The sequence below is a fragment of the Petaurus breviceps genome, unplaced genomic scaffold (genome assembly GCF_028583685.1).
Source record: "Petaurus breviceps papuanus isolate PSGF00001 unplaced genomic scaffold, PetGlider_PUasm1.0 91133, whole genome shotgun sequence".
NCBI classification, from domain to species: Eukaryota; Metazoa; Chordata; class Mammalia; order Diprotodontia; family Petauridae; genus Petaurus; species Petaurus breviceps.
The window spans coordinates 59,514,967-59,527,625 of NW_027187419.1; the positions used below are offsets into that span (position 1 = coordinate 59,514,967).

At 38.9% G+C, this 12,659-nt stretch overlaps 1 protein-coding gene across 1 annotated transcript in view; it reads right to left on the minus strand.

Annotated features, from left to right (window-relative positions):
• The window catches only part of ATP8A2 (ATPase phospholipid transporting 8A2), a 784,050-nt gene that overhangs the window by 664,021 nt on the left and 107,370 nt on the right, over positions 1-12,659 (minus strand).

Sequence of the window (12,659 nt, forward strand, 5' to 3'; positions counted from 1 at the left end):
AAAAGAGTTGCAAAAGAGCTTTTACAGTGGAGTGGAAGATGGGGAAAGTGGGATGGGAGCACTTGAACCTTACTCTCATTGGTATTAGCTCAAAGAGGGAATAGCGTACACATTCAGTTGGATATAGAAATCTATCTACAGGAAAATAGAGGGGAAAGGGGATAAGAGAAGTAGAGGGGTGGTGCTAATAGAAAGGAGGGCCAATTGGAGGAGGCAGTGGTCAAAACAAAACACTTTTGAGGAAGGATGGGGTGAAAGGAGAGAATAAACAGGATAACCAGAGGGGAAATAGGATGGGGAGAAATACACAGCTAGCAATAATAACTTGAAAATATTTTTACAGCATTTTCCCAATTGATAATGGGGTCAAAGGAAATGAATAGGCATTTTTCAGATTAAGTAAATCTGACTCAGATTTATAAAAAATAAAAGACATCCCTGTCCTTACTAGACATTTAGATTTGTATTATGGAATCAGACTCAGAACTGAAAGAAATTTTAGAGGTTCTTAGATGCAACCCTTGGGAAACTAGGTAGTGAAGTAGATTAAAGTATCAGCTCTGAAGTCAGGAAGATTCATCTTTCTGAGTTCAAATTTGGCCTCAGATACTTACTAGCTCTGTGACTCTGCTTAACCTTGTTAGCCTCAGTTTACTCATCTATAAAATAAACTGGAGGAAAAAATGGGAAATCATTCTAGTATCTTTGTCAAAAAAAAAAAAACACACAAATGGAGTTACAAAGTCAGACAAGACTGAAAAACAATGGAACAACAAATCCAACCTTTGCCTGAAACATGAATTACATGGCTAAAATTCCCAGCAAGTAAGTCATCTAGTTTTTGACTAAACATCACCTGGGATAGGGAAATCAACTACCTCACAAAGTCACTTGTTTATTTATTTTTGGACAGTCTTTATAGTGAGGAAGTCCTTCCTTATATTGAGCTACAAGTTACCTGCCTATAGTTTTCACCTAGTCCCAGTTCTGTCCTTCAGAGCAAAGAAAACTAATTTCCTTCCACCTGATTTAATTTATTACCACGAAAAACATTAAGAGATTTCAGTGTGGGTTACCTTCTTGATTTAAGGTCACTAACTGTAGAAATTTGAATGAGAATGCTCTGTTAGATTGAGGAGTTATTTTCCCCCCATAGGGGCAATTGGGGTTAAGTGACTTGCCCAAGGTCATATGGTTAGTAAGTGTTAAGTGTCTGAGGCAGATTTGAACTCAGGTCCTCCTGACTCCAGGGCTGGTGCTCTATTCACTGTGCCACCTAGCTACCCCGAGGAGTTCTTAAATAAGACTATATCAGTTTTTCCTATTCATTTCTGTTCATAAATATCTTGGCAAGGAGCTCTCCAAATGAATGATCATTTGATAATCATCATCAAAACTAGGGAAGGGAAAAAGACCCGAGCACAAGATGTCTATTTCCAAAGGAAGTTTATTGAAGGATATTTGGTTTAGTGGAAGAAAGGCCCCAGAATGATGCAGTCCTCCAAATCTTTGTATAAATGGGATAATTCTTCCACCTGATCTCCTCAAGATCAGCTAACAAGAGAAACATGGGAGTGCTCATTTATGATACAATAATAGGTTCTGGGTATGGATGGGGCAGGGGAGAATGGATCGTTAGACCTAAATATATACTTATTTATGAAGCTATAATTCAGCAGATATTAGCTGATTCTGAGGTAAAAAAGAAAACAAAAAAGACAAGCAATTAAAACTATGTTAAGTATACAGGCCAACAGATAATAACATGGGCAACAAGTCACATCCTTTTTTTAGTGCACTTCAGCTTATCAGTGTGCCCCACCCCATAATATATGCAAAGAACTGAGCACAACATCCTCCTTGTCTGAGGAGGGCATTTTCTAGGACTACCACTGCCCTTATTCTATATAACACTGTATGATGCTTCTAAGACAGCCAAAATAGTATTTGTATTTCTAGCTAATGTCACACTGAGTCATCCCACTTGCAGGCCACTAAAATCCCCAAGTCTCCCTTATGCTCTAAATATAGCTCCCCAAAACTGTACCTATATAATTTTTTTGACCTAAAAGAAATTCATTTCATTAGATGGCCCAGGGTTTCAACATTTGGGGCTTCCAATTCTGTAACCTAATATGTTAGTTATCATTCTTAGTGTCATCTACAAATTTGAGAAGTTTGTCTTTATCCAGGTAATTCATTAAAAATGGGCTACACAAAATAGGCCAGAGAAAAAAGACCTTCAGCACATTTACTATAGAGCTAGCTTGGCAATTAATTACCCTCTTTAGGAGTCCAGGAAAACAAGTTCTGAAACTACCTAACAGTACTGTGACCTACACATGCCTCTGTCTTGTAGACAGATATATCATGAGGAACCTTTTCAAATATCTTACTTACTGGCATACTATATCATATACTATACTACATACTATATCATATACCTTCTACTGATCAACCATCAAAAAAAGATAATGGTTCATCCTCAATGAACCCAAGCTGGCCCATAGAGATCACTTGATTCCCAAAGAGCTCCTAGACCAACTATTTAATAATCCATTCCAGAATGGATTATTTACAGGAATTCATGTCAAACAAGAAGGTAAGGATACAATATTAAGTATTTCATGTTGCTGAGAAAAATTTTTTATTTAAATTCTGAAAGCTCATATCCTATAACATTTTTTCTCATTTTTCAAATTCTTTAACTACTGATTTACATCATTCATTTCCGCCAGATTTTGAGTTACAAATTCTCCCCATTTTTTCCCTACCCACCACCCCAAAATAGCAGTCCTACAGGATATCCCCTTCTCCAATCTGCTCTCTCCCATATTTTCTCCCATACCCCTTTCAACTTTTCCAGTGGGGCATAGTGGATCTTTATGCCCCAGTGCCTATATATCTTATTTCCCAATTACATGTAAGATAGTACTAATAATAGTGTGTATATATATATATATATTTTTTTTAACATTTGATTTTAAAACTTTGAATTCCAGATTCATTCCCTTCTTCCCTTGTCAACCACCCTTAATGGGAAGATAAGCAGTTCAGTATAGGTTGTACATGAATAACTAATGCAAAACATTAACATAGTAGATATATTGTGAAAGACTGACTATATTTCCCTCCCTCCTGTCCCCACCTCCCAGTTGTTCTATTCTCTACTTTGATCCCGTCCTTTTTCAAAAGTGGGTGCTCCCAACTTCCCTACCCCCCAGCCTGCCCTCCCTTCCATCATCCCCCCTCTCATCCCCTTCCCCCCTACTCCCTGTAGGGTGAGATACCCTATTTAGTGTGTATTTCATTCCCTCCCCAAGCCAATTCTTCCCCTCCATTGTAACCATTTTCCCTTGCCTCTTCTATATGAGATAGTTTACCCCATTCTGTCTCTCCCCATCTCCTCTCACTATATTCCTCTCTCACCTCTTAATGTGACCTTTTAAGTATCATCCCTTCCTATTAAATTGGTCCTGTGCCCTCTACCTCTGTATACCTGTAAACATATATACAAATTCACATACGTATTCACATGCTCATATACCCTCATATACAGACATACACAGACACACACAAACACACACACATATTTATTCCCTTCAACTATTTTCATACTGAGAAAAGTTTCATCAGTTACAATTATTGTTTTTCCATGTAGGAATGTTGATAGTTCAATTTTGATAAGTTCCTTATGATTTCTTTTCCCTGTTTACCTTCTCATGCTTCTCTTGCTTCTTGTATCTGAATGTCAAATTTTCTATTCAACTCTGGTTTTTTCAGCTAGAATGCTTGAAAGTCCTCTATTCCACTGAATGACCATATTTTCCCCTGAAACATGATACTCCGTTTTGCTGGATAGGTGATTCTTGGTTTTAATCCCAGCTCCTTTGACCTCCAGAATATCACATTACAAGCCCTTCGATCCCTCAGTGAAGAAGCTGCCAGATCCTGGGTTATCCTGATTGTGTTTCCACAATATTCAAATTGTTTCTTCTTGGCTGCTTGTAATATGCTCTCCTTGATCTGGGAATTCCGGAACCTGGCTATAATATTCCTAGGAGTTTTCTTTTTGGGATCTTTTTTAGGAGGTGATCAGTGGATTCTTTCAACCTCTACTTTGCCCTCTGGTTCTAAAACATCAGGGCAGTTTTCCTTGAGGATTTCTTGGAGGATGATTTCTAGGTTCTTTCTTTGATCATGGCTTTCAGGTAGTCCAATAATTTTTAAATTCTCTCTCCTGGATCTATTTTCCAGTTCAATGGTTTTTCAAATGAGGTATTTCCCATTGCCTTCTATTCTTTCATTTGTATGGGTCTGTTTAACAGCATCTTGATTTCTCATAAAGTCGTTAGCTTCCATTTGCTCCAATCTAATTCTGAAGCAATGATTCGCCTCATTGCCTTTTTGAGCCTCCTTTGCCATTTGAGTCAGTCTGTTTTTTAAGGTATTATTTTCTTCAGTCAGGCTGTTGACTCTCATTTCATAATTTTCTTGCATTGTTCTCATTTCTCTTCCCAATTTTTCCTCCACTTCTCTTATCTGCTTCTTAAGGTCCTCTATGACCTGTAACCAGCTCGTATTTTCCTTTGAAGCTTTTGGTGCAGGAGTTCTGACTTCACTGTCTTCCTCCTGTTCCATGCTTTGCTCCTTTTTGTCCCCAAAATAGGAGTCTAATGTTGGAATTTTCTGTCTGCTTTGTTTCCTTTGCCTGGTCATGTTGCCACTCAATTACTTGACTTTTGGGCTTTTTGCCACAGTAGGACTCTGCTGCTAGGCAGGGTAGCTTTCGTCCCAAACGCTGGGGTTTTCTCAGCTGCCAGAGGTATTAGTTGGGTGCCCTTGCTGAAGCCTCCACATGCTCTGGCAGGCTGGACACACACTCCAGGACCTCCACCCTAGACCGCAATCCAGATCCAAGCAGGTTAAAGCAGACTGGTAGCTTGGTCCCCCTACAGTCTGTAGGCCAGGAGCTGAAGCTGCCACATGGCGGTGGCTGCACTGCAGCCCTCAGTAGCTTCTTACGGGGGGTGGGGGGGAGGAGGAGTGCGGGGGGGAGGAGAGGGGCAAAAGCCGATGCACTCCCAATTACTGGGTCCCAAAGTCCACTGTGCATTGACCTCTCACTTTGTCCTTATCATCTATGTATTGATAATTCTGGACCTCCACAGGTGCTGGTAATCTGGAGTCCCTCCAGCCAGTGGCTGGTCAGGCCCGCCCTGGGCCTAAAACCTCAGAGTGGAGCTGGGTTCAGCTCCCAGAGCTCTGTGCTGGATGATTCCTGCCAGCCTGCCAGGCTGTCCTCTGTGGGAGGTTAGCTTCTCTGTGTCATTTTGTTGGTTCTGTAGGTCCAAAGTTTGTTCAGAGTCCCTTTTTAACATGAACTGGGGAAGGTGGAAGCTGGAGCTCGGGTAGGACCTGCTTCTACTCTGCCATCTTGACTCTGCCCCCTCCTATAACTTTTTTAAATTTAAAAAGTACACATGCTTATTTTGGGCAAATAAATATTACATTTACTGAAGAAAAAAAAACCACCTTATGGTTTTAAATTTTAAAATTTTTTAAATGTTTCCTGTGATTGTAGTATTTTATAAACCTTAAAGCACTATATCCCATCCAAGATCAGCAAGAAGGAGGTACAAAAGGAAACAACCCCCAATCTTTCAGCCAATTCCCCTTTTTTCCTTCTACCTTCCAGCTAGACAGACACTGATACCCCACCCCCACTACCCTTCCCTGATTATCCAACCCACTCCATTCCCTACCTAATAGTGGTAGGCCAGGGTTGGGCCCCTATATCTTTCTCCTCTTGCTGGATAGACGTAGTTGGGCACACCAATTGAATGAGCAGTGAGTCACCAATTAGAAATACTTCCTGTAACATAGAAGCCCACCAGGTCTTACCATCTGCCCTGCCAAGGCACCCTAATTGCCATCTGCCCAGCAGTTAATCCCTCCTCCATGTGCTGTCACCATTATTTAGAATGAAGCTCTTTGTGAGTAGGGACTTACCTCATTTTTTTTTTTTTTTTTTGCTCTTTTTTGGAGGTGGGAAGGCAAGGCAATTGGGGTTAAGTGACTTGCCCAAGGTCACATGGCTAATAAGTGTGTCAAGTGTCTGAGGCTGAATTTGAACTCAGGTCCTCCTGACTCCAGGGCAGGAGCTCTATTCACTGCCCCACCTAGCCGCACCCCCTCATTTTTCCTATCTGAATTGGATGACTAATCCCCAGGGTGAGAAGGCATACAGACCGAGGACAGAAAACAAAACAAAACAAGCTACACTTAGGGAGGACCAAAGACATGGTCTTGGTCTCATTAGCATTATGTCCAAATCAACAGGCCTAACTGATCCTATAATGCACTGAACTTCAGTTCTAATACTGAATTCTAAATTTGAATATTCTAATAAACTTTGTATGGTACAACTTCAGAGCTTGAATTTTACTGTACTCCAGATGGATTTTTACAAATAGCCAAGAATCAAATGCACTTAAAAATATAAAATTATTTATTACAAATTGTTTAAAGTAGCATAAATTGCAAGCATTCATATAATAATTATGCACATCAAGGGCTCATTGATAGCCTAATTCAATCAACATGAGATTGTTTTTTTAATTAGCTGTCTGTCCTGTTTCAGGATTTTGGAAGAATGTTATTTCCCTCAGGCATCTTCCCTGCCTTACCACAGTGTTCCTTTTCACTTATTTTATATTCATTCTGAATTCTTTCCTTACCAAGTCTCTCTCCTACATCAAGGCACTAAGTAGGTTATACACTATATTTACTACTGCTGGTCAAACTTCATTTTTTTATCCTTTAAGACAACTCTGAACTAAGTCCCCAAAAGCTTTTGCTGGCAAAACAATATAGCCATAGATTAATCCCAATACTATCAATTCACCTTTCCCCACTGACACATACTAGTAAGAAGACTGCCTTTATAAAACTATGCTTTGGAGCATACAAATCACTCCACTCACCTATCTGGAATGTAGAATGAACTGGGAAATTCATAACTAGAATGAACTGGCAAGCAAATTTTGTTGTTTTGGGTTTATAGTTTTTTTTTAATATCTGAATTTTTAAAATGACCAAGTTAAATATGTTTAAATTCAAGCTCTTTTTTTTTTCCTAAGGAAGAAACCTCTGGCCTGCACTCATCCTTCTCTCACTATTACTTTAAACAGAATCCTAACAAACTCACTTACTGAAATGGCAAACTGAAAGAAAAAGAGCAGAAAAAGGCTACTCTAGAAGGTAGAATATCACCAGGGAAGTGAAACTTCTAAGAAAGAGGAAGCAAAGCAATTACAGACAAAATAACTAAAATAGAGCAGAATATGGGGCTAACAGGAAGGTAGTTATTACATACACCTCCAAAGGTTCTAGATGTATCTTTTTTTTTTTTTCAACTTAATCTAGTAATGGGTATTGCATCCTGGAGACAAGTATACTACTACTAATATTCAGCATTTCTATAATCAACTGAGATAGTATCTGTAAGGTGCTTAGAACAGTGCCAATGCATTGTAGGTTCTTATGCTTCCCATGTAACACTATTCTGTTCACAGCTGAACTTAAGTGGTTTGTGAATGAACAGTGAAACCATTTTTTTTTTGCTTTTTTTTTTTGGAGGGCAATTGGGGTTAAGTAACTTGCCCAAGGTCACATGGCTAGTTGTGTGTGTGTGTGTGTGTGTGTGTGTGTGTGTGTGTGTGTCTGAGGTCGAATCTGAACCCAGGTCCTTCTGACTGCACCACCTAGCAGCCCCCCACAATGAAACTATTCTTGAAATTCCACTGCTTAGGTTTTCCATGTGATTTAAGGAAAACATTTGACTCTAGTTTATTTTGCTGCAATAAAGTCAGTGGTAATTAACTTAAAAAGGAATTATAGTTGATAGTCTTGCTACTATATTTCTAAATATTGGAGATATCAAGGAATTTTCAGAGTTAAAAACACTTCTAGCACCATCTAGTTTCCACAAGAAGCCCCTCTACAGATATCCAAAAAGCATCGGGCAGCCTCTTCATTTTTTTTTGAGGGGGGGGAGGCTCTTTTTCTGTGGGGGGAAGGCAGGGCACTTGGGATTAAGTGACTTGCCCAAGGTCACAAGGCTAGTTAGTGTTAAGTGTCTGAGGTTGGATTTGAACTCAGGTCCTCCTGACTCCAGGGCCAGTGCTCTATTCACTGCACCACTTAGCCACCCCCAGCCTCTTCTTTCAAGGACTGGGAAGACAATACCTCATGCAGGAGTCTGTCCTACTGTTTGGATAGTTCTGTTAGTTTTAAATCAAGACATTATGAAAGAAGGGAAAATTCTCCAAAGAAAAGTAACAATATTCTAAAGAGCATCATTGCCATAAGACATTTTTGTTGTAGAAATGGGCATGTTGTCTCTGGCCCCATTCTTTCCCATCCTCCAAACAGCTCTCCTTCACGGAGGTGGGTGGGCTGCCAGGTTTAGCTCCGCCTTGGGAGACTTGGCGCTGGTGGGAGTTTCAAAATGTGTACTGACCAATCACTGATTTTAGCCTCTGCAAGTTCCTGCTTAGTAGTACCTAGTCCTTGGCTGAATGGGTTGCCTTTAAAAGCTGAGGCTTTGCCTGGGGTGGGTGCTGTTCAATTTGGGGAGGGGCCCCATCAGCCATGGCGCCAATAAAGGGTTCACTTATAAATTGTTATTTGGGTCTTGCTCGTGTTTCGGGTCAACAGGCTAAACCTCCATTTCCTAGAAAATCACATTTCAATTAAACACTTTATTCTCCAATTGTGTCAGTGAACTCAGTTGTTGCAGTACATTTAGTTTACCTTTAAAAACCAGTGATTCCCAACATCTTGCATTTATGTGCCTGAGCCTTAGCAGCTTAGAGGGCAATGGCTGGGCTTGTGCCTAATGTGTAGGTCAACAGATACCCTCCCTGATGTCACTGGTCTTCTCTGAGAACCAAGGACAAACAAGGTCAACAGAATATCTCAGTCAGAAGGCAGTGGCTCTAATCTTTCGGCTATCTGAGAGAATGTTGCTTTACAGATCAAAAGAATACACTGGAGACTATAATAATGTAAATGTAGACACAGCTATCAGAAGTAGGTTTTAAATGCAAAGACCAATCTTGCAGATGTTGAAACACACTCCTTCTCAGAGGACAGGCATTTGACTACAGATGTAGAATGTCTACTTGATCAGATGCAACTGTGTATTTCTCTATTACAAGACTCTATGGAGGTGACAGGTTTTTGATAAATGATTATGATGTAAAAGACAAAGCATACATGAAGCATTTTTTAAAATAAAGGAAGTTGGGTGAAAGAAATGTTACTTTAGTGGAAGCCTAGGGAGTGCCTGAACAAAATATGTTACATGGCTGGGGGCCACACACCACCAAAATCAAAGGCTAGGTCTCAGCTTTCAATTGGGCCTTGATCTAAGCTAAATTATTATCATGACAAGTATAATACTAGTATTCAATGAATATTTAATAGTATTGATAAGGAGATGCTTTTATGACATGCTGGATAGTCTATAAAAGCACTCAAGGTGAGTGGTGAGCATCTCTTTAAATGTTAAAAACAATTGTCCTTCAAAAAATGTACCTTAAGCAGAAAGTTTAGACAGTATCCAAGTGACTTGTGAGCAGTCATCCCAACTCTGAAAGTGTGGTTAAAACTGCCAAAGGGCACTTCAGGGAAAAAGGCCCACATAATTTGCTTTCAGTCAGTCACCAACATTTCAAAAGCACCTCAATAGATGCCAAAATTTCAATTTCTGTTAAAAAAAAAAAAAAACCTAACTAAAGAAACTAGGATCATTACGTATTTAAAACCAAAAAGGAACTTAGAGATCTAATCCAAATTACTGTTGTAATCGAAATTACTGTTTATCTGTTGATAAAGAAACAAGCCCAGAGGGGCAAACTGACTTAAGAAAGTTCTATAACAAACCCAGGCTTCTGACTCGTCTAATATTCTTTCCAATGCACTATGCTATCTCTCATTGGTTTGGGGAAAAAAGAAGAGAAGTTATATTATTTTCCTCATTGTTCTTACCTTAGCCCTCATTCACACAACTAACAAACATTCAGTATGCACCTATGTTACAGATGCTGTGATACAAAGAAAAAAGAAGAAAAAAACTTCCTTCAAGCAGCTTGCATTTGATAGGAGAAAACAATACATACATGAATAAGCATGTATAAAATAAAAGGTAATTTTGGGGGTGGGGTGGGAAGGCACTACAGCTGAGGGAAATCAAGAAAGACTTCTTACAGAAAGCTGCACTTCAGTTTTTAAGAAAACAAGGGATTGTAAGAGGCAGAGAAAAGTAGGAAGGGCATTCTTAAAGGCACAGGCAGTGCAGAGATACTACAAAGGGAGGTCCAACAGCAAAAAGGCCAGTATCCTAGAAGAGGGGCAGAAGAGCTGGGGCCAGGTTGTAAAGGTGTCTAAAAGCCAAACAACATTTGATCCTAGAGACAATGAAGAGGTCTTGGCATTGCGGAACTACAACAGTGATGTGATCAGCTCTGCACTTAAGGAAGTCACTTTGGCAGCTATCTGGATGGATTGAAGAGGGGAAAAACAAGACAGAAAACCAATTAGGAGATTACTGCACTGGCCCAAGTAAAAGGTGGTAAGATCCTGAACCAACATGGTGGATGTATGAGTGGGGCGAAAGGGACATATGCAAGAGATACTGCAGAGGTAGACATGTCAAGATCCAGCAGCTAATTGGAAATGTGAAGTAAAGGAGAATGTTGATTACAAGATAACATCAAGATTATGAATCTGAATAACTCAAAAGATGGTGGTATCCTTAACAGAAATAGGTAAGTTCATAAAGGGGGTAGTAGGTTTGAGCAGAAAAGCACTGTTTTAGGTATGTTAAGTTTGAAACACTACTGATAAATTCAGTTTGAAATGTCCAAAAAGCAGTTAGAGATGCACAACTAGAGTTCAACAGAGAGACAAATTAGGTGGACAGTTGACAAGCATTTATTGATTATATTTTGGGCATAATGTGCTATGCTAAATGGTGGGGATACAAAGAAAGGAAGATTAGGGCTGGATAGAGATAACTAAACCATAATCCAGAGAAAATAGAAAAGTACTCAGGACAGATCCCTGAGGTACACACAGAGTTAGGCACATGGATGATAAGACAGCAAAAGAGAATGGGTGGGAGAAGCCAAATAGGTGGGAGAAGAACCAAGAGAAAGTAGTGTCACAAAGTAAAAAGGATCCTATACTGCAGCAAGGTTAAGAAGGATGGAGATTCAAAAAAAGTCATTGCATCTGGTGATTAAGAGATTAGTAACTTCAGAGAGACCAGTTTCATTGGAGTTTAGAGGTCAAAAGCCTGACTGGAAAAGGTTGAGAAGTGAGAAGAGAAGAAGTGGAAGCAATGATATAGAAGACTTTTAAAATATTTAAATGAATGGTTAATAATCCACCACCATTTAGTCCAAACTACTCTTCTAAACAAAAATATTTATTTAAATTACCTTGTATTAACAATACTACGTAGAAATATATTTGTATATATGATTTACCCCACTGGATACAAGTTCCTTGAGAGCAAGGACTATATTACTTTTGGCTTTGGATCTTGAGCACCAAGTATGATGCCTGGCACATGGTAAGCACTTCATCACTACGTATCAATTGACTGAATGTGGGATTTCTGAAGAGTTTTCAATTTCAAATCTTGCATATTTGCCTAGGAATTCTAGCTAAAGGACCATTTTATGTGTTAATAGGTTCAATAATGGCTAAAGGTACTAATAGCTACAATAATAACTAGTATTTATATAGTTCTTTAATTTTTGTTAAGTGCTTTACATATGTTAACTCATTTGATCCTCATAACAACCCTGTGCTATTATTATCCCCATTTTACAGATAAGGAAGCTGATGCCAAGAAAGGGTAAGTGACTTGCCCTTGGTTACAGGAGTAGTAAATGTCAGTGATGGTTTTTGAACTCAGGTCTTTCATACTCCAAATCTAGTATTCTTACCCAAGGCCACCAAGCTGCCTAGATCTTAAATAGTTAACACTAAAATAGGTTAAATGACTTGAATCTCAATTACCATCCCTCACATCAAGAATTATTAATTGGTTTATCAAGCAGTTACTTAACAGATATATTATAAGTAGTAGTTTGTCTTGACCCTAATAAATATGCACATAGCATATAAATTTAATTTTCAAATACAGTTATAGTAGCAAAAGGTTTTATAGGAAACTTAATGCAATCATGCGCTTTATATTGATCATTTCCCTCCATGAACAATCATTTCATTCACATTTTAATCATAATAGCTGCAATAATAGCTGCCTATATGTCTTCATCATTATCTTTACTTACATTCTATTTCCCATCCTTCTTTTGGCCTAAATTAAATATCTAACTTCATATGCTGCTGTAATGCCAAGCAAAGGCAACTTCTAAGATTCAGAATACCAGCATAGTAACTTCATTTTATTCAGTGACAAATTAAGGCAAAACATTCACTGAACAGAGAAAATCAAAATACAGCATTCACCAAGTGTGATTCAGTAATTTCCAAGTACTACTACACCCCTGGGCAATACATTCATTTAGTCAATCACAAAGTCTCTCTTCTCAAAAGGAGATTAAGATTAGTTTCCA